Genomic DNA, 21,938 nt, shown 5'->3' with positions numbered 1-21,938 from the left:
GTGCCTGCTTGTACTAGTCCGGACTGATGCCGATTACTAGTGCTAGCCCACTGAGATACCATGCTGCAGGTTTACAGGAATACTCCACTCAGACACAGTATACTGACTCCGTGCCGACCAGTTCATGATTTAGCCCCTTAATGCCAAGCGCCAGACAGGGTAACAACATGTACCATCTCTTAACGTCTTTGGTATGACGCGGCCTGGGATCGAATCCCGGGCCTCCGCTCACCAGGTGGACGCTCTACCACTAGACCACGGAGGCGGTCCAGATAACGTGAGACGACTCTCTGGAAGCCCGTGATCGGGGTTAGAATCTCAGTTTGACAATGAGTATGGTTCCAGACCCGAGTTCGTGGCATTCACCTGCGTTACATCCCGTCCCTCCGACATTCACAAACACAAACGCACGCACACACACACACACACACACACACATTCACCGATACAGCTGACACTATTTTCATACCAACAAAATTTGTAACAAAAGTTCATATAGAATTAATAAACTGGTTTATTTTCAGATTGATTGCATCATACAATACATTTTTACAGAATGTACACATCCAAAATTCAAAACATGCATTTACATAAATTGTCGTTTTACTTGAGGTGAAAGTTCTATGTACCTACATGTACCTCAACAAAGCTATATAATACTTAACAACGTATCCTCTGCCTTGGGACATTTAAAATCGCCATTCTACATGTATTGTTGCACGAAGCAATCACTCGGCAATGCAACATAATCAGTTTTACACATAATTCCTAACTACATGAGTTTAAGTTCATGAAATATTGAAAATGAAAAGCAAAAAATCAATATACTCTAAGTCTACATGTTTAATAGATCCGCATGTCGCCGCCATATTGTTTCTGTCAAGTGAACAGTTTCTGCAGTATGCTGTGTTTATGGCATTGCTGCTGGGCGGTGCTGCGATTACTGGAACGTGTCGCTACCGATGCCAGTTTCTGCAGGATGCTGTGTATCAGGGCAATGCTGCTGGGCGGTGGTGCGATCAGTGGAACGTGTAGCTACCGATGTCAGTTTCTGCAGCATGTGATGTTTCAGGGCATTGCTGATGGGCGGTGCTGCGATTAGTGGAACGTGTACATACCGATGTCAGTTTAGTGCAGCATGCTGTGTTTCAGGGCATTGCTGCTGGGCGGTGCTGCGATTAGTCGAACGTGTAGCTACAAATGTCAGTTAGTGTGCATGCTGTTGAAACTTGGAACAAGATGAGCATGTACTTATATGGGAGATGATGTCAGCTGTACATTATATACACCGGGTCGACTTCCACCGGGCTTTTGTGACGTCGTCACGACCTTTAGTGACGTCAAGTGACAACACACTTGTATCTCTTGCAATGGACGCCACAATATTGACGATAAAAGCCGATCTTAACCTCGATCTGAAACAGAATGTAAACGTTGCTTACAACCTAGGTAAACATATGTTGTATTCATTTGCAGCAGACCTGTGAAGATCCGGGCTAGAATAAGTCTTCAGCACCCCATGCTTGCCCTAAGAGGCGATTATGCCTGTCATAGATGATTGTCATCGTATCCTAGTTGCGTAGATCGATGCACATGATGTCAATCACGAGATTGTCTGGTCCAGGTTTGATTATTTACAGTCCACCATCATATATCTGGCCTCATAAATATAGAGGTGTTAAACAACAAACACACATTAGCAACGTGTTTCGTTCCTCATAATATAAAGGACTGGTTTGGCTGGTCCAGATTCAACATAGTTGAAATAGATGAAGCAAACCCTCACCTGTCTACTTGCTGGGTTCCTCCTCTTCATCCTCCAGGTAACCCCTCTCCCCCATCCACTCGTCATTGAGGAACCGCGTCCTGCAACAGGAGACAAAGTCAGTACCTTACTGCGTTTGTACGGGGTGATCAATGTGTCTACAAAAACATTTCTTAGAATGACTCTCAACAGTGGGAAGACACCCGCCATAAACTCCACCATCAGGGGCTGTAGTCAGCCTTGATCTGCTTCAAAGACGACACGCAACTCTATCCACAGGACCATGTAAGTAATAACAATAACCTTTCTATCCATAGGATCCGGGGTAGAATAGGTCTTCAGCAACCCATGCTTGCGTTAAAAGGCGACTATGCTTGTCGTAAGAGACGACTAACGGGATCGGGTGGTCAGGCTCACTGACTTGGTTGAAGCATGTCATCGATCCCAGTTGCGTGGATCGATGTCCATGATATCAATTACAGGATTGTCGGATCCAGATTCGATTATTTACAGACCACCGTCATATAACTAGAATATTTCTGAGTGCGGGGCAAAAACAACAAACATTCCAACCAAAGGACCACGTAACTAATAATAATAACAAACCAACTCACAGTCGAGACCAAAGTCTCGGTGTTTGTTTCTTAATACTATTAGATACATTGTCCTGTACTCTATCAAGGCAAACCACAATCATGTGTAGAAGGAGTGAGTGAGTGAGTATGGTTTTACGCTTTTAGCAATATTCCAGCAATTCTCACCTAAATTGTGCGCATTGAACTTTTGTGGGAAACGAACCCTAACCTGCAGTGTAATGAGCGAACACTTTAGCCAGTAGGCTACCCCATCACCCTTCTTGTATAGAGCGGTAATGGTGAACAGAGGCAGTGAAGCCATGAGCGGTATTTCCCCAAACCTAGCTACACATTCCACTTCCGATCGCTAAACAATGAAGCCCTGTTCCGACTAATCTGAAAACTCACAGACCCAGGCACGGATCTTATCGTTAAATGCATCACGAATAGGGTACAAGTATTCACCTAGCTACTCCTATGTACGCTCATGTGTCTCAACAGTCTGACGTACGACTGCCAAGTAATGGGGACACACGTCGCCGCATCGAGCTGGTGGGAAATGCAACGGTCGCAGGTTCCGTTTTACGTATAACCTATATTTAGCGATCGGGGATTTCCCCGATTTCCCCATGGAACCTGGGTTCCGTATCCCTCCGCTGCGGCCGAACTGCCTCTATCTGCCACAACTTACATGTAGTTCCTGATGGAGTCGACGAAGATGACGACACACCTCTGGCCCTCCTTCAAGCCGAAGTCCTTCATTGCCTGGATGCCATAGTGCAGAGCTGTACCACTGCTGCCGCCTGGAACCACATTTAGAACTTGTACACCACATGAACCACATTTATAACGTGTACACCACGCCAACCACATTTATAACTTGAACACCGTGTGAACCAAATAAATAACTTGTACACAACATTAACTACATTACCAATACAGTCGGAATGTGACTGTGACTAGCGGCCATCGTGGAGGCCTACAGCGAGATTGTGACTGTGACTAGCGGCTATCGTGGAGGCCTACAGTCCGAATGTGACAGGGACTCGTGGCCATCGTCAAGGTATACAGTCAGATTGTGACTGTGACAAGCGGCAACCGTGGAGGCCTACATCGAGATTGTGACTTTGACAAGCGGCCATCGTGACTTTGACAAGCGGCCATCAGTGAGATTGTGACTGTGACTCATGGCCATCGTGGAGGCCTACAGTAAGATTGTGACTGTGACTCATGGCCATCGTGTAGGCCTACAGAGAGATTGTGACTGTGACTCATTGCCATCGTGGAGGCCTACAGTGAGATTGTGTCTTTGACAACCAGCCATTCCGGAGGCCTACAGCGAGATTGTGTCTTTGACAAGCAGCCATCGCAGAGGCCTACAGCGAGATTGTGACTGTGACTAGCGACCATCGTGGAGGCCTACAGCGAGAATGTGACTGTGACTAGCGACCATCGTGGAGGCCTACAGCGAGAATGTGACTGTGACTAGCGACCATCGTGGAGGCCTACAGCGAGATTGTGACTGTGACTAGTGGCTATCGTGGAGGCCTACAGCGAGAATGTGACTGTGGCTAGCGGCCATCGTGGAGGCCTACAGCGAAGATTGTGACTGTGACTAGCGGCCATCGTGGAGGCCTACGGTCAGAATGTGACTGTGACTAGTGGCCATCATTAAGGCATGCAGTCAGATTGTGACTGTGACTCACCTACAAGAAGTCCCTCCTCTCTGACGATCCTGCGAGCCATCTGGAATGACTCCTTGTCTGCCGCCTTATACCATTTGTCCACAAACTGAGGGATATACACACACATATTACCAATACCGCTCACACCTTCAGTTGTATTAACTTTCCAATACTTCACATGTATTATAGCCGCTAAAGACTGATTGGTTATCAATAAGATGATGTCACACTGCTGCTTTCTTGACAATACAATATGACGTCACATATCATTGATGACGTCTCGACCTGATGACGTTGCATCAACAACATCGACTTCAGCTTTTTGACATTTTCATGTCTTTCTTCAGGTTCTGTCAAATGAGTGCAATGGATAATATTTCCGTTGATCCTCAAAATTCAGACCTTATTCACCAATTGTTTTGCAAGTATCAAAAACGTCTTTTGAAGAATTAATCAAATCTGTAAGTTTCATTCGTTTTTCTTTAAATAATTGACAGGGCTACACTTGAATAGATACAGACCCCTACCGAGTGTGTATAACTGACCTGTCTGTCACACGCTGTCGGGACGAAATCCTTCCCGATCCCCTCAACCTCGAACTTCTTTCCCTTCTGGTTCAACTCTGCAGGCTCAGCGATGAGTGAACCCTCGGGATCCACCGCTACTATCTGACAACACAGAAACACTATCAAGTGCAAAGGACTGCTGCAGCACCTCTTGGCATAGCGCATCATTCAATGCCGCATCCCTCCCTTCTTTACAATGCTGAAAAACTAACCATTTAATAACAAGGAAACCCCGGACGTTCGCAAGGAAATGACTCAACTTTAAGATATTACCAAAGTAACCTTATGAGAGGTACTATATTCAAGTGAAGCCTGCTGAGATGTTTTTATCCTTTACTGCAAACCCACCCTCTACAACTTCAAACCGCACGCTCAGCTCAAATCTGCAATCCTAAGCTACAAACCCGTACCTATCAGCTTCAAACTCGCCCCCCTCAGCTTCAAACCCACGCCCCTTAGCTTCAAACTCGCACCCATCAGCTTCAAACTCGCTCCAATCATCTTCAAACTCGCTCCAATCAGCTTCAAAGCCGCACCTACCAGCTTCAAACTCGCACCCATCAGCTTCAAACTTGCTCCAATCAGCTTCAAACTCGCTCCAATCAGCTTCAAACCCGCACTGATCAGTTTTAACCGGGCACCCCTCAGCTTCAAACCAGCACCCATAAGCTTCAACCCTCTACACCTAAGCGCCAACCCCTCACCGACTGCATTGTCGTTTACCATACAAACCCGCACCCCTCAGCATCAAAGTCGCATCCCCCAGCTTTGACTCTTACCTTACAGTTGGGGCACCGCTCCTTAATCTTCCTGGCCACGCCCGTCAACGTGCCCCCCGTACCGGTGCCTATGACCACCATGTCCAGTTTGTCTGGGAAGAAGAAGAAGGATTAGATTCTACTGACACGACGCCATCATGGCTTCATCAACACTGGCATTACCCCGTCAAGTATATGTATTGAAATCAAGCATCGTCTAGTGCTTTATTTGCCGGTATGATTATAACATCCATATTTTTACTTACTATCACAGGCATCTAAGATCTCCTCCGCCGTCCCGTCGTAGTGGGCAAGTGGGTTGCTGGGGTTGCGATACTGTAACAGAGGTCATTCAGAGTCAACTGAAAATTATGTGATCGTGTTTAGTACATGATTCATTGTTGGTTGTTTGTTGTTTAACGCGGCAATCAGAGATATTACAGTTGTATGGCAGCGGTCTGTAAATAATCAAATCGGGCCAGACAATGCAATGATTGACATCACGAGCATCGAACCACGCATTGGGATCCAATGCCATGCATCAACCATGTCAACGAGCCTGACCAGCAAGCATAGGTTGCCGGGGGCTTGACTCTAACCTGGAACCCATTTGAACATATGATGGACACCTCTTCCATTCTGTTGCAATTATCACTCGCAATATGTACCCTTGTGAACAGCATGTGTACATTTAAAATGAGTTTGAGCTAAAATAATTCTGATGACGTTTCGTAATAACGTTTACTTTGATGAGTCGCCAATCGTCGCCATTGTATTTAATACATATTTCTCACAAACTGGCATTGCGGTTTATTTCGTTCAATACAAACAGTATAAGGAAAGTGCATCCAAATAGGATGGTTACTCGCTTTCTTTGCACTGCATGAGCGCTATGATTTTAAGAGACATATTTAGAGCCTTATTCTGTCTTGACAGCGAGTCGACTCGTGAGCACGTGAAGGAGCTGACACCAGAAAGTAACTGACGCATTAACCACGTCATGCTTGATATGATCGGCGTTTTAGCTCACCTGGTCTAAGAGGAATGAATTGGGGATTTCTTCCATGAGTCGTCTGGCCACGCCCACGTGAGACTCGGGCTGGTCGAAGGGTATCCCGTTTGCGGTTCGGTAGATTTCTGCACCCAGCGCTTTCATCGTGGCTACCTGGAGACAGATAGGTAAGCATAGGTGAAGACAGGTAATCACAAGTGAACACAAGTAAACATAGGTGAACACAGGTAAATATGGGTAAACACAAGTAAACATAGGTAAACACGGGTAATCACAAGTAAACACAGGTGAACACAGGTGAATACGGGTAAGCACAAGTAAACATAGGTAAACACAGGTAATCACAAGTGAACACAAGAAAACACAGGTGAACACAGGTGAATACGGGTAAGCACAAGTAAACATGGGTAAACACAGGTAATCACAAGTGAACACAAGTAAACACAGGTGAATACGGGTAAACACAAGTAAACACAGGCGAACACCAGTGAATACGGGTAAGCACAAGTAAACATGGGTAAACACAGGTAATCACAAGTGAACACAAGTAAACACAGGTGAATACGGTAAACACAAGTAAACATGGGTAAACACTGGTAATCACAAGTAAACACAGGTGAATATGTTAAACACAAGTAAACATAGGTAAACAGGTAAACACAAGTGAACACAAGTAAACACAGGTAATCATAGGTGGACACAGGTAAACAGGATAGCCAAGCTCACACGCACATCTCGTATTTGGCGATCGCCTCTTCCTAATTTGATATTACTATTTTGTTTGATGTGTAATTAACATTTTTTGGACGAGGTGAGTGTAGCATAGCTCTCAACATTATTTCAGTTGTATCACGGCGTTAAGGGAGCGAACCCAAAGTGATGCAGATCCCTGACGTTACCCACTTCGGTAACTCCAACAGGCATGTGTATGGTGCTGACAAACCAAGAATCATTAACAGGGTGAATCTTGGATTCGAACCAACTATTATCGAATTCGGCCACAATCAAGGGGCGTAACTCTGCAGAGTTTTCTGGGCCAATGTTTCCCCTATATGCTTGTCCCATAAAGCTCCCATAGCATAACATCGAAATTCACATATGACAATTATTCGCGTTATCTGAAGCTAAGCTTCAATCTCTATATGAATCAAGAAACCAGAAGAAGAAGAATAGCGTTACCTTCTCCAGACTCATGCGCTGAGGCATGACGATGATACAGCGGTAACCCTTGACAGCGCACACCATGGCAACGCCTATACCTGAAAGGGAGATAACTCTTGACTTCACCAACGGTTATAATCCATATACCTTTACGTGAATATTAGGTCGTGCGTCTTCTATTACTTATGTCATACGAGTTGTGATTAAAACAGTCAGACTGTCTTGTTAACGACCAAACCCTCTTTTTTGTATAAATACACCAGGGCCCACTTGCACAAAGCGATCTTAGCGCTAAGACAATTGTAAGCCTGTGCTAAAGTATGGGAGTTATGATCATCTTAGCGCTAAGATCGCTTTGTGCAAGTGGGCCCAGGAGTAAAAGTATCTCTCTCAGGACATCCTCGGTGGTCTAGTGGTAGAGCGTCGGCCCGGAGAGAGGAAGGTCCGGGGTTCGATCCTCGGCTGTTTAATACCAAAAGATGTTAAAATATGGTACTTGTTGTTACCCTGTCTGGCGCTCGGCATTAGCGGCTAAAACAAGGACTGGTCAGCTCGGAGTCAGTATAGCCTAGTGGTTAAGCACTCATGCCGAAGGCCTGGGTTCAATTCCCTAGAATGTGTGAAGCCCCTTGCTTGAGTATTGTTGACAGCGGCGTAAAACACAACTCACTTATTCTTTTTGCCCTGGAATCCTTGGCGTGATGACGTCACAGCCCAGTCAGTACTGAATAAGTAAACTATAATTTCTCTCATTTACTCTTAAAATCGAAAATGTATACATCTGATTGATAAATATAATTTTGAAAAGCTACAATCTGAGTTGTATCAAAGGTGTAAAACTAATCCTGACAAAAGGGACGTAACTCCCGATGGTAGTCGATTCGTTACATTGTTGGAGCATTGAAAGCCCGAAGTCATTTGACTTTACACTTCGGTGGACCACTAAATAATTCTGTATTGTCCATTGTGTGTCATTCATTCGTCTTTGATTCTTGGAATGACAGGGTACCAGGGTACAATGGCGCAAGTTGACTATGAGGTGAGGTGATATGGGGTTTAACGTCGCGTGTGTGTGTGGCTGCTTGTACTAGTCCGGACTGATGCCGATTTATAGTGCTTGCACACTGAGATACCATGCCGCAGTTTAACATGAATACCCCACTCAGACACAGTATACTGACTCAGAGCCGACCAGTCCTTGTTTTAGCCCCTTAATGCCGCGAGTAACAACAAATACCATCCTTTTACGTCTTTTGGTATGACGTGAGCGGGGATCGAAACCCGGACCTTCCGCTTTCCGGGCGGACGCTCTACCACTGAATCATGGAGGCAGTCCTTGGACAAGAGATAAAATATGCGAGTATAGCACAATGCATCATATCAACAAATTATTCAGGAGGTTGGGATTTATTTGAATGTTGCAGTTCCAACGTCAAATTCAAATTGGAGTCAAAGATAGATGATATATGATCTGTTTCGTTGTCACATTCAGATGTAATAGAATTTAGTCGAAGGGGAGACAACCAACCAGTGTTTCCAGACGATGGTTCAATGATTGTCGCCCCTGGTTTAATGAAACCCTTCTCCTCAGCATCCTCGATCATGCGCAGTGCGATTCTGTCCTTAAGACTCCCACCGGGTTGAAAAAACTCACACTTGGCAACTGTTAACAGAAAGATGGGCGTGGTTAGTCGCCTGGCCTGGTCGCTACAATACATCAATATAATTCATTACAGGCTAGATGATTCATAGATACATTGTTTACTTGACACACACTGATAAACTACGGAGACATATTTCATTAACATTAATGTATGGGACTTACTGCCAACACATCTTCATAACACGGCTAACTAAATCACTTTATTGCTAAGCTCACATTTCACTAAGTACAAAATGCGAAAATGCGACGAAAATGCGAGAAGGGCGAGAATCAAAAGGCAGCATAGAGTCTCGTTATGTCGACCTGGACTTAAACAAGGCTTCGATTTAATCTGATGTGGAAATCTGAAGATACGGGACCTCTGTATCAGTTATTGGTAGTTCGACAAAATAAGGTCGACATATCGGGAGTCTACTCTTCACTAAAACAAAGATCGACACATTCATAGATACATTGAATATAGCTATCAGTTACCTAGTTATAACGCATAGAAGGCTAAAAATAACAAACATGATACTAGATATGCTATACATTAGAATATCAGACACTAGATAAACACTAGATATACAAAACACTAGTGAAAGTCTAAATCCACCGCTAGCGTGTATAGCATAGTTCAATCCCTGTAATGACGTCATAAAGCGCAGACCAATCACCACAGTCCACGTCATATACTAACGTATTTCACACTTAAGTCCCTCGCTCTTGCCGATGTTGTTGAGTCTGATCATGGGAGTGCCGGCAATGTTCTCCAACACGCTATTGAGAATCTTCGGCCGAACTGGTTTGGGACTGTGGTGAAATAAACATCATTGCAGGAACATTGTACAAAATCATAGTTATCTACCCTTTGGAAGAGTTAACTGCCCCTTGGAAGAGTTAAATGCCCCTTAGGGGGCATCGATGCTATGCACATGTAACGTTACTGTCGTTACTATTTCAGCCACATCAAATCGGCCTGAAGTGTGTAATCATGCAAGTAAACCAGAGGTCGATAGAGTGAAGGTCGCTCTATGATGCTAGCAGAGTTATCTTCCCTGATGGTCATCCATCAAATACTGTTAATACTCGGTCATTGTAACCACATGATTCTTCGTTTAGTTGATTCAAACACTGGCTAATTCTCTTTATGACAAACTGATGATGAGCTCCCCTGGGCAGATAACATGAACCAATAGCAAAGAGTCGCAGACTGCATGTATGTGTACTAAACCTGCATGCAACAACCCCGTGTAGAAGGTCACACTACACGACGTTGGTGGAACGACGTCAACAAAGCATGTAACAGACTAACAAAGAAAAGAAACACGTTAGTACAAGTCATCTTCCCGAGACAAGAGAGTTAACTGACTTTAAAAGTGCAGTTTCCACCCTTGCCAAACTAGGCTGGAATTCCTGGGCTCGATTAAAGCGCCACCAGTGGTTATTACGAGTTATGTCCCTTATAAGCCTCTTCTAAGGACCAATCAGATTACATCACTTGCATTTGTTTCAAACAAAATGGCTGCGCCCAGTCGATATCTGATCGATAATCAAGATCTATATTGTGACAAAACGGGTCTTACATCACGAAGTGCATCAAATCACACAAACACCTTGATTAAAATCATAAAAAGGTTTGGAAAATATCTATTGACAACGAGTTTGCGGGGCACATGGTTTGCAAATCCCGCAATCGACCGAAATCTGCATGACAGTCTACGAACCGGATTTCGATTTCGTTGCGCGATTGTTATTGAAGTATGCATAGACTCGTTAGTCCAGCCAAAATGTGACTCAATAAAGCCAGCCTAGCTCGGCAAGGGTGGAAACTGAACTTTTAGTCAGTTAACTCTCTTGTTCTGGGAAAATGGTACTACCGCGTTCTTTCAGCTCCCGTGAATATATACGTCCGATTTGTGATAGTGACGCGTGTCTATTTTTACTGGCCCACACAAGCATCAAAACATAGAACTGAGTTGAATTGAGTCCGTGTAATCTCACGGAAGTTAAACGACCCTACTCCGACCCTGCCGGATATTGGGTGCCGATGTAATCTAAACGTTCATTGGTCAGCGATCTCGCTGGTTTCGCTCGCTTGAAACAAACTGTGTTTTGATTCGTTAGTTAAAATTAGCGACGACACAATTCGAATTCACGGATGGAGGAAAGCGTACAGACCCTTTGACGTAAGCACTTGTAGATGTGGTTAAAGAAGACGACATGAGTGACGTAATCTAATTAACATAGTTAAAGGATGGCTAGGCTCTGGCAGGTTGACTGTAACTGTTTTCTCAAGTTTGATCAAGTTTGATCAAGTTTGATCAAGTTTGATCCCCATCTTTCCATTACTAGTTTGGGTATCTGCTTCTTTAAATTGTGTGACAATATTCATGGTCCAGTGGATAGAGCGTCTGCACAGAGTTCGATAGTCATATCCAAAAGACGTTAAAAGACTGTGCTTGTTGTCACCCAGCCTGGCGCTCGGCGTTAATACAAGGACTGGTCGTCTCTGAGTCAGTATACGGTATCCACGTTAAACTGCGGCATAGAATTAAACCCTTTTCACCTCACCTCACCTTTTGTGATGTGTGTCAGTCAAGTAACGATTACAGTACTCGCACAGCGACAGTGTATAAAGTTCATGCATGCCATGAATTACGTCTAGACCTAGGAACCAGAGCATAGTCTCCCTTTAACCGTGTTCGCTCAACGATTTGGGGTAACTGACTAAAGTAGACTACTGTTAAAACGAACACGTTTATAACGAACTGACGGATATAACGAACTTAGTTTTTGGTCCCGACTATTTGCTGTAGTTATGCTGTATAAATGCTTATAACGAACTACGGATATAACGAACTACAGTTAGTAGTCCCTTTGAGTTCGTTATAACCGTAGTTTACTGTAATATTATATTTATGCATCCCATATTAAGTTCAGATACGATGCTGGGACTGAAATACTGTCTGAAGCGGCGTTAAAATCTACATCAGTATTTCGCGACCAGTTCACCTCGACGGCTTAAACAAGCCGGCTTCTTGTGAGCAAAAAGCTGATATAGATCTAATAGATAATTGCAAAGTAGAAGTTTGTTTTATTTATAATAGAATCTTGAAATTTAAAAATGGTACCATTAAATTACAACATGTTATCTTTAATTGTCAACAGTATTTTATCATTTCAAATATTCATGAGTCTTGAATTTTCAACATGTTATCGCGAATTTTTAAATTAGGGTCTAAAGTTGTCAAGAGAAAAAAGTTGATGTGTTGCAAAATTTAAAGATAATCAAGAGGCTAAAATCGAAATTTAAAGATAAATCGTTGACAGATTTAACATTCATTCTCTTGATATTTGAAACTAGTATCGATTATTCCTGATTTGTCCAAATATTCAAGAAATATTACGAGATGGCCCTTATGGTATTCCATATGTTTTACAAGTAGAAATCACCGCGCAACACTCGCCGAGAGGCGCAGGGAAACAATAGCTAGTCAGAGCCTTATGTGAATACATATGGTATAATTATGTCAATAATATAACACGTGCATGTAAATACAGTGTCTTTGTGAATATATGAATAAATATATGCCATGTGGTAGAGCTAAAGACTGCAGTTTCAATAAAGGTCTGTTTGACTGACGACACACCTACCATGTGACACATACACTTCAATCTTTCCACCTCTACGTTTTAGACATCTTAGACTCGGTACCGAACTGGTCCGAATCACTTCTTTGCCGTCGTAAGGGACGACCAGGTGGATTGGGTGGTCATCCTCGGCAACAGTTTGTCAGTATCGGGTTCGTGTTGTCACGATCCCATTATATACTGGACGCTATGATACTGAGGTGAGGTGAGGTGAAATGGGGTTCAACGTCGCGTCCAAGATTATTGCACTTATATAGCGACGTGCATGTACGTGTGTGTGTTTGTGTGGCTGCTTGTACTAGTCCGGACTGATGCCGATTTATAGTGCTAGCTCACTGAGATACCATGCCGCAGTTTAACATGAATATCCCACTCAGACACAGTATACTGACTCCGAGCCGACCAGTCCTTGTTTTAGTCCCTTAATGCCGAGACAGGGTAACAACAAGTACCATCTTTTAACGTCTTTTGGGATGACGCGGGCGGGGATCGAACCCTGGACCTTCCGCTCTACCACTAGACCACGGAGGCGGTCCCATGATACTGATGGAATACTGTCGTGTTTTAAGAGGCGACGAACGGAATCGGGGGATCAGACTCGCTGACTTTGTTGATGAATGTCATCAATCCCAATCGCGTGGATTGATGCTCATGATGTCAGTCACTGGATTGTCAGGTCCAGAATCGATTATTTAGAGCGCACTGTCATATAGCTGGAATATTTATGAGTGCGGTGTTAAACAACAAACAAACAAAACTGACGTGTCAAAATGGAAAACAACTCACCTCAAAATAATATATTAATTGCTAAAACTCATTGACGGCACGAGAAGATAACAAGGAGCGGACGTCGACTACGACTGGGGTCAATCAACAACGTTGTTGTATCAGCTGCAGCAGCAGCATCGCAACAGAGATTCGGATTATTTCTTAAAGAAAGGGACTAAACGTGGCATCCCAATTGTCTCCCTTTGACATGACGTCACAGGTTACTATGGGAACAATTACTGACTAATAGTTAGTCAGTAATAAAACTCAGTAATACATGCGTATACATGTCTCACCATGACTTGTTGGAATGGGGGCTGTCCTTTGATCTGCCGTACGTGCAACGACTGGGCAAGTCTGGTCGCCTCCAGTTCCTGTATGGATTGAACTCTGCGCCATCTTTGTTTATTGGGCAGCCATTTTGTACACCATTTTGACTTCCGGTCTGCATGTTTACCTGAAACGACACGTGATCTGGATTAAACAATGAGCACGCAGATGTACATTTAACAAAAGCAAAACCAATCTTTAAGAATCAATTCAGGAACATTGGACAGCAATTCCCTGACGGTTGCTCTCAACACCAGTGGATCGGCATTGCGGTACTGGTACTCCTGAGATAGCGTGTCGTACCCCGTCGGCGCAGATTGATGTTCATATTATCAACCACTGGACTGTCTGTGCTAACTGGATTGGGGCGGCCGGATGGCCTAGTGGTTAAAACGTTCGCTCGTCACGCCGAAAACCCGGGTTCGATTCACGACATGGGTTCAATGTGTGAAGCACATTTCTGGTGTCCCCCGCCGTGATGTTGCTGTAATATTGCTAAAAGCGGCGTAAAACCCTACTCACTCACTCACTCCTAATTGGATTATTTACAGGCTCCCGTCACACTAAGGAGAGTGGCGTTAAAAGGCAAAAGGCCACGACGTGCCTCTTTAAGCAGCGTACCAATGCCCCAGTAACCTTGTCATTCTAGGCCGATAACTGTGCGGCTGAACACAACGTTTATCTCGCCGGTCTTTGCCTCGCCTTATTAGCCTCTTTATCGACAACTAGACTTACCCACTATCGTCACCAACACTGCCAAGTCAGCATCGTGAAAATAGGACGTCGACAAAGAGGGAATCATAGTTGCTCCTTATCTAATACTTAATAGCTGATACATTAAGATGACATACACATGTCACGTGACATATGTACCGTAAATCCTCGAAAAAGCGCACGTCAAATACATTTCGGAGTTTTTTTTTACTTTTGTTCCGTCTTTCAGAGAGGCGTTTCGTTTCAATAATTTAAATGCTATCATCTACTCTCAATTTATCAGGCGTTATAAGGGAATGTATGCAAAATTTAATCTTAATTCATTCAGCCATATCACCTTCGCGCTTTACACTTGACAAAAAAATGAAAAAAGAACCCTTCCTTGAAATAATACGTTTGCCATTTTCACAATATTTCTGAAGAATGATTACTATTAGCCCTTTAGCGCCTATTTATTTACATACGTTTATTTAAGGATTTACGGTATAACAGGATTTGCGGTGTAACGATGGACATCTGTATCACGTGCAACTAACGTTCGTATACATGTACTTACGATACAAAATGCTGGTTCAAAAATATTAAAAAATCCGTTTATTTATTTGGGTAGTATGTAATTTGGGAAGCAATACTGATACTTCGACATTGATTCCAAACATACCCCTGTTGTACAATATCGGATTTTATAAAAGTTAATTACGTCAGGTTATCAGATTATCAACGGCAACACGCAATTCTCTACCACAGAACATTATGTCGGGAAAGTAAAAGTAACAATGTAGCATCTGTTCGTATTAATGAATCCATACAGCCTACATTATTCAAACGACAGAGAATTGAAAATGATGACAACTTAATCCATTGTCATGTTAGCAGCATCAGCATACTGTCCACGTAGATAAGATATATATATATGGCATTAATATGCATTAATATACATCATACTTTTCATAGATTTATTCTTGCTGAATAGAAAATAGTACAAAATTATTTTGCATCCTTTTTTGATCACTATATTATACTCTACCGGGCAAACAAAAGTATACATTTGGAAATTGAATTTGACCAACAATTACAAACGTTATCAAAACGTTACTAGGGCGAGTACAGTCGCCTAACCACTGCAAAAACTTAAAACCCAAAGCACAGCTATGATACCAGTATCAAATACGTCACAATCGAATAATCTTTTCTTGTTTGTTTCCTTTTTAGCCGCCATCAAACGTGCAGTTTATAACATTGTCTGCAATAAACATTATTTAACAACGGTTGCTGTTGATTTGTTTCATTGATCGCGTTGCCTCCGGCGACTACCATGAATTGTATGAGCGAATATCATGAATAGTATGCAAGTGATTCCATTATATTTGACAAGTTTCTTTACGAGAGAAGAGACATTATTCTACCTCTTAATCATTCACAACATGAAATCTACAATTTACAAATTCCACATGTGCTGAATGATGATCTCTGCTATACTCACTGTGTATGTTCCGATCCGATCTTGGGGAATGATCTGCCTTATCACGCTGTCGGCGTATTTATACACCACCTCACTATCTGTAGTGCCCGGATGTGACATTGGCTGCGCTTTGGGACCTCCCACCCCTTTTGGGTAATCTTCCACTCAGAGTTGTTGCGTTTTGGAGAGACGTTCTTTTTTTTTTGTGAACACTCCTTGGTGTTTCAAGGCCTTCTGAAGACATCGTGCAAGATGGTTCTTGAACTTTGTTCACACAGCAAACAGCCGGGGTTTGTCCTGTACACGACTGATACCAGTACTGAACATACAGTCATGACAATCATGTCTAGAACATCAAGGTTTAATTCTTGTTTTTGTCTGTCGATTGATGTCGAGAGCAAGATTAAGCACAACAAGTATGCTTTTTAACACTCTCGAAATGTCTGAATGTGTGTCCTATTCATACTATGTCCTAGTGGCAACGCTTATTATTCAACGCTTGTAATTAGTCTGTTCTCTGTCGCTTGACGTTGATTTTTTTCATCTGGTCTTATTGCATTGTATCGCATCCCCAACCAGTGTTGCGATCATGGAGTTGCCATGGTAACGACCTTTCGCTTGACTACAGTCCGACCGCCTACGTCTACACAATACAGGCCGACGGCGTCTAGGTGTACAAATCTGCCTGCAGCGTGGACACCGTTGACAACATGTGATTCTAAAAAATTGGATTATGTGTTCTGAGGAGAAAACCAACTACAAGAATACGGTTTGGAATACAGGAATCACAGCATGGCGTAGCTTTAAAAAAATCCTTATTCAGAGCATTAAGACATTCTCTGCCATTGGATGTTTACATAACAACCGATTCTTGCCTAAGGTTCATGTTTTGTTCACTGCAGTTCGAAAACTTGCTCTACGACAAGCTGACAGGACTAGCAGTTAAATCTGTTTGTCCTTCATATGAATCCCGAATTGCAGGCAGGAAAGGCTGCCAGCACCCATGTTTGTCGCAATGGGGGGAGGGTTGCAATGGCTGACTGTTTGTCATACTGACCCAGACTTTATTATTTACAGGTCGCTGTGACATAGCCGGAATAGTGCTGACTAAGCAAACTGTATTAAGTTGTAAGTTTGTTTTTGTTTTTGTTTTGATTTCTACTGTAACATTCATCCCACGTACTGATAACAGTTATGCATTATTGTGCATTATCATTCATTATCGTGGGTTATCATATGTTATCCGCTGTGTGTTATAACTGTTTGCCGTCACGGTGAGCCTTCTGTTGACAGACCGCCTCCGTGGTCTTGTGGTAGAGCGTCCGCCCGGAGAGCGGAAGGTCCAGGGTTCGATCCCAGGCCGCGTCATACAAAAAGACGTTAAAAGATTGTACTTGTTGTTACCCTGTCTGGCGCTCGGCATTAAGGGGCTAAAACAAGGACTGGTCGGCTCGGAGTCAGTATACTGTGGGTATTCGTGTTAAACTGCGGCATGGTATCTCAGTGAGCTAGCACTATAAATCGGCATCAGTCCGGACTAGTACAAGCAGCCACACACACACACATACACGTGCATGCACGTCGCTATATAAGTGCAATAATCTTGGACGCGACGTTAAACCCAATTTCACCTCACCTCACTTCTGTTGACACGGCGGGGTGTTACGCAGTCAGCACGTGAGATACTACAGGGATTATTGTACTGTATCTGTATCTTATCTGTAGTATCTCGATCCCTTTGTGTATGGATTTTGTACGCGGTAACTTAAGGGTGGATTTGGGGGTATTCGGGATAAGGGAGGGGGGGGGGGGGGGGGGGGGTATGTAGGTCTTGGGTAATGAAGAGAAATTTGTTTCGGGATTGGGTTGAGGCCATTAAGCGAGTGAGTATTGTTTAACGCCGCGTTCAAGAACATTTCAGTTGTAACTGTTGGGGTCTACCCTTGATGGAACAAGGTTCATAATCGCGACACAATTGGTTACATTGGGAACAGTCAGCAGCTCCTGGCACGGCCAAGGAGGACAACTCTGCATAACGAATTGCGGGGCCCTGTACCCGAGAGTCTTGAGGTGGGCCTCTCTCTCTCTCTCTCTCTCTCTCTCTCTCTCTCTCTCTCTCTCTCTCTCTCTCTCTCTCTCTCTCTCTCTCTCTCTCTCTCTCTCTCCCCCTCTCTCTCTATCCCCTCTCTCTCTCTCTCTCTCTCTCTCTCTCTCTCTCTCTCTCTCAAAAACGATGTCTGTGTTTTAGTTTTGATGTCTGTTTATAACTAAATACGAAACGTCAATGCCAGAGAAGCACCAGTCAGTATTATCCGCCGAAACAAATCCTATTGGCGTAAAAGTAAACATAGCGGTGAAAACTATACGAATGGATCACTAAAAAAAAACAGTGATGACACCAGGTGTTCGCGAAAAGGGTAAGCATGCGCTGACCTCCTGGCATCAAAACTTGTTAAGATTTGACCGCAATGTGTGGCTAGTTAGTTCCGGCCGAAGACAATATCCACAGACACAGTGATGATTGGAGGGGCTCGGCAGAGATAAGACTGATGGTCGAGTGGTGGAAAGTTACCCGGTTGTGTGGAGATTCCATTCGGTCAACGGTCATACGTGCGCACCTGACACTGCATTCTTTATACAGGCTGTTGCTGTGACCCCGCACCAGAATTAGTTCATCCCGTTTTCTTTGTGTCTAGCATTATTACTAAAATGATACTTTTCTAAATGAACATATTTTACAAGCTTTTGACGCACGTGTGTTGATTCAGGTCGGTTTGACCTAATTCTTAAACAAACGTATTGTCAGTGTGACAAAACATACATTTTGTTCTTGTAAATGAAGGGCAGTTGGCTAGCCTAGTGGTTAAAGCGTTCGCTCGTCACGCCGATGTCCCGAGTTCGATTCCCGACATGGGTGCAATGTGTGAAGCCCATTTCTGGTGTCCCCCGCCGTGATATTGCTGGAATATTGCTAAAAGCGGCGTAAAACCCTACTCACTCACTCTTGTAAATAAGCCAAACTGTCTCTTGATCCACAGCTCGTTTTCTTCAGAACAATCCCAGATGGTCCAGGGAACGAGTTATTTGTTTGGTAACATAGTTCCGGGGCATTGTCTCTTTGACTTTGTAACGGTGTCATAGGCTGATGAAATATCCGATTAGATATGTTTGCTTGTTTGAAGGTTAGAGAATTTCCTTCCAGATTCTAGCGGAGTGTTGTTTGGACCAGGTAGGGGATATAAGTTGAAAAGTTGATACCTATAAACGTAGCGTACGTCTTCTGGGACCTTGCCTTCTGTTAAAAAGCTGACATGTTTAATGTACATGCGATTGCGATTGGAGAGAGAGAGAGAGAGAGAGAGAGAGAGAGAGAGAGAGAGAGAGAGAGAGAGAGAGTGTGTGTGTATGTGTGTGTGTGGGGGGGGGGGGGTGGTGGTGGTGGGTGTGGGGTGGGGGGGTGGGTGGGGTGGGTGTGTGTGTGTGGGGGGGGGGGGGGGGGAGTGTGCGTATGAGAAAGAGATAAGGTGAGAAAGCAAGAAAGAAATAAGAGATCTATCTAGAGACTAAGTAGGGGTTATGTGAGTGAGTATATATTATTAGTAGTAGTAGTAGTAGTAGTAGTAGTAGTAGTATCAATAGTAGTAGTAGTAGCTATAATGATGTGTTTGGCGTCAACTTTGGGGTCAGACAGGGGGGTGTTTTGTCACCGACGTTTTTCCAATATATGTTATTGACTTTGCAAAGGTAACAGACAACTTACGAGGTGGTATTGAATTTATGGTTCTATGTTATGAGTACTGCCGACAAACAATTATTGCAGCGTATGTTAGACTGTGGTGCTGCGTGATGTTCACAGTGGCGTGTTGGATGATGAAGAAGAAGAACAAGAAGAAGAATATTTTTGTTAATTTTATGATAAGGTCAAGTGGTGTTCCGTGACATGGTGACATCTTTAAGACTTAGACAGAGTTTGTCATCTGTACAGCACCTGCCTCACAGCGTAACAGTTTAGTACCACTCCTACCGAAAGCTTGCACAGCCTCCGTTCTTTATGACACCCTCTGGCAAATTGAAGAGGACTCTTGGGAGACCCAGCAGAGGGTTTTAGTGTTACTCTGCAGATAAAATACCCTTAATCAAAGAGGATGGGTATTTATCACACTTACAAAAAAATCCTCTTAGATACTGTGTTCTTTCCGAAGATATATTTCTTCCCCGGACTTTGGTGCTGTAAATGCACACTCTTAAGCCTAAAGAACACCGATGGACATTTTATCGCAGGAGAAGAAAAAGCCTCTTTGGAAGTTTTTTGGCCTAATGTCTTCAGATTCAACTCGTTCCCAAATTGTAGAGATGTACCTACACTGAAATGTCACATGGTGACATCTTTAAGAAGATTTATCAACACTTTGTCCGAGCCACTTCGATATAGAGGGGCAAGGATTAATACAACATCAGGACTTGATTCAACATCGATCTCTCAGAGTCTGTGTCAGAGGGTTTGGCTTTGAATGTGGCCAGAGCTTGTTTATCGACTGTCATGGAGATTTAATGAAGTAACAATGCTTTTATGCATGGCAATGTATTTGCACCTGAAAACTGTGGCTTTGATCTGATCGTTAAGGGCAGGTGAGCTGCTTCACCCCCACCAATTTCTTTGACTTCTATTGATATTATCTTGCAACTCTCGACTTGTAACACAGTGACTTAACTCGGGGTGCTTGTTCCTTGCAATTGACGGTCATACTTGGCTAATGATTTCTTGATACGTACCCTGGGGGCCAACTCAAAAGTATCCTGTGATATATTTGTCGTGGTTGTATTTTGCGGTCTTTGTGCTATGATTTTAAGCTTTTGTTTTTCCAAAAGATTAGGGATTTGCATTGTGTTTGATAGTGACTGTCAGAGCTATATGACGGCGGGCTGTAAATAATCGAGTCTGGACCAGACAATCCAGTGATTGATATCATGAACATCGATACAATTGGGATACGATGACATGCATCAACCAAGTCGGCGAGCCAGACAACTCAATCCCGTTAGTCGCCTCTTACGATCTTCACGGGTCACTGCTGAGAGAACGACCACTACATATTTTCATGTGTGTGTGTGTGTGTGTGTGTGTGTGTGTGTGTGTGTGTGTGTGGTGGTAGTGGTGCTCGTGGGGTATTTGAGGACGTAGTTGAGTCTGTCATTTTTGTGTAACAGTTTATTTCATCTAGAAAACATATCTGACTTCATTCACACAAAAAAAGTTCAGTGGAATGTTTCTGATTGCATCTCTTAGTTTGTTGAACGAGCTAAAATATAAACAAATCAATAATAGTCTATTAAATATCACTGACATAGAAAACACATACGGGAATTCAAATTGTTATCACGCCAGATACCAAGGTTATCTCATCTCATATTTGATGTCAGTCAGTGTGGATTGGACGCCGCTTTGAACAGTTATTCAAGTTATATCAGCTTGATGGGTGAAAAATCACAAAATGATGCAGGTCTCCGGGGGGTGGAGGGGGTATTCGTGTTAAAACACGTCATGGTATCTCAGTGGGCAACTACTATAAAATCGGCATTAATCAGGACCAGTTCAAGCAGTCACACACACACACACACACACACACACACACACACACACACACACACACACACACACACGTCGCTACATAAGTGCAATAATCTTGTACGCATCAATGTTAAACCCCATTTCACCTCGTATTTCAGAGGTAGTGTGGTAGTCTGGTGGTTAAAGCGTTCGCTCGTCACGCCAACGACCTGGGTTCGATGCCCAACATTTTGTGAAGCCCATTTCTGGTGTACCCGCCATGATATTACTGGATTAT

At 43.4% G+C, this 21,938-nt stretch overlaps 1 pseudogene; it reads right to left on the bottom strand.

Moving 5' to 3' along the window:
* Positions 1-1,338: 1,338 nt before the first annotated feature.
* On the bottom strand, positions 1,339-19,203 carry LOC139457638 (cystathionine beta-synthase-like; annotated as a pseudogene).
* Between the last annotated feature and the right edge of the window lie 2,735 nt (positions 19,204-21,938).

Source organism: Haliotis cracherodii, unplaced genomic scaffold, assembly GCF_022045235.1.
Source record: "Haliotis cracherodii isolate W230 unplaced genomic scaffold, xgHalCrac1.p SCAF_12, whole genome shotgun sequence".
NCBI lineage: Eukaryota > Metazoa > Mollusca > Gastropoda > Lepetellida > Haliotidae > Haliotis > Haliotis cracherodii.
The sequence above is the reverse complement of the archived record's forward strand: the minus strand, read 5'-3'. Positions and strand labels throughout refer to the sequence as shown.